General features: G+C 37.4%; 1 pseudogene; it reads left to right on the forward strand.

The window, feature by feature from the left end:
• Positions 1 to 446: 446 nt before the first annotated feature.
• On the forward strand, positions 447 to 1,514 carry LOC143687716 (acireductone dioxygenase pseudogene; annotated as a pseudogene).
• Positions 1,515 to 1,974: the final 460 nt, after the last annotated feature.

The raw sequence follows: 1,974 nt of genomic DNA on the forward strand, positions 1-1,974 counted from the left end.
CACTTGGTGAAGATGCTGTGAATATTGTTGAAAAGACAACCAAGGATTTAGAATACTCCATAAACTTATTTGATAAAGCAGTGGCAGGGTTTGAGAGGAATGACTCCTGTTTTTCAAGGTCTACTGTGGATAAAATGCTATCCAACAGCATCACATGAAAAATAGACATTTTTTGTGTGTGTGAAAGGAAGCATGCTCTATAAGGCAGACTTCACTGTTGTCTTATTTTAAGAAATTGCCACAGACACCCCAAGCTTCAGCAACCATCATCCTCACCAGTCAGCAGCCATCAACATCAGGGCACGACTCTCCACGAGCAAAAAGATACGACTCACTTACTGAATGCTCACATGATCACATCTTTTTAGCAATAAAGTATTTTAATTAAGGTATACGCATTGTTTTTTTTGACAACAAGGGTGGTCTTCAGCTGAACCCACAAAATCTCTTCCGAGGTTTCCTTGTAGTTGATAGTATAACAGGTTAGGCTTCTTCCACTGCCTCATTTCCCCTGCAATTTACTGCGACTTGGCTTCTGCTCCCTACTAAACCTGAATTCTCAAACGTCACTAATGATATCTGTCATTACCAAACTCATTGGTCTCTTCGTTGCTCTTTTATCCAGGATAAGGGCTAACTTTAATATATTACCTCACTGGCTGCTAGAGAAGAGTTGACTAAACTGATTATTTAGTCAGGACCTTTTTTTTTTTTCTTTTGTAAATGGTACATGAACATTTCTCTTAGTTGTGTGGCCCTTTGAAGAAGAAGACTTTACTGGATGGAAGAGGTCATTTCTGTAGTTAAGGGTTAGTGAGGAGAAGACCTGCGGTCACCCGTGGACCAGGCTGGGAGGATGATGGAAGCTTGGTATATGGACAGATTCACCTAGGACCAGAGGAAACCCCACTGACTGGAGCCTGGCTGCCTGGTCGACCTGGAGCAGCCACATCAACTCAGGGTCTCTTACTAGAAGCTGGATGCTGACAAATATGAGAATGATCCAGAATTAGAAAAGATCCAAAAACAGAGAAACTATTATGTACTTGTGGATGTACATAATAACCATAAATATGCAAAGATAAACTACCAAGTTAGAAAGAAAATATTGAAATGTTTATGAAGAACATCTACGCTCCAGAAAAAAAAAACCCACAAAAAACATCTACGCTTGGATGATGAAATCTGATATAGCTTGGAATGAAGTGGATAGTTTGATGTAAAGAATAAAGAGGATACGTGGGTCTGGATTTTCATGGAGAAGGGAGACATAACACTTCCTGCTGGAGTTTATCACCGCTTCGCACTGGATGAAAAAAACTATGTGAAGTTGATATGTCTGGTTGTTGGAGATCCGGTGTGGACAGCATACAACCAGCCAGCTGACCATTTTGATACTGGAGGACAGTATGTGAAGTTTTTGACCCAGACAGCATATTGATGCTCCCTGGAAACTAATATGTTACTTGTAACAGTCCTAAACATGATAATTGAGCAGAAAATCAATCATTTTCTTTTGGCCTTTATATTGTAGACTTGAGGCTAGGAGGGCTTTCCTATGCAAGATTATTTGGTCAGAATATATATGTTTTAATTGGTGGTGTTTTATTTTACATTTTCTTCCAGTTATATCTAGCGGTCTTTTCTCTCATGTTTTCTGGCTTTTGTTTTCCTGCTTATAAAAGCCTACTTCTTTCAGTATTGCAAATTTTTCTTTTAGTATTCTAGTGAGTTTAAAAACATTTATGCTTTTAGTCTACATGGGATATATGTAGGTATAATTTTTAAAGTAGTCATCTATCTTAATTTCAGAATTTTTTTAATGAAAGGAAAAATACAACTGATTTTTACATTCATTTTCTCTAACTAAATAAAACACAGTGGTTCTCTAACCCTGAATTAATTCATGCATTCAACCTTAACCCAAATTTAAGTTTAATCTCTCAAAATGTAACTACTTAGTATATTCTATCC

Source organism: Tamandua tetradactyla, chromosome 1 (assembly GCF_023851605.1).
Source record: "Tamandua tetradactyla isolate mTamTet1 chromosome 1, mTamTet1.pri, whole genome shotgun sequence".
Lineage (NCBI taxonomy): Eukaryota > Metazoa > Chordata > Mammalia > Pilosa > Myrmecophagidae > Tamandua > Tamandua tetradactyla.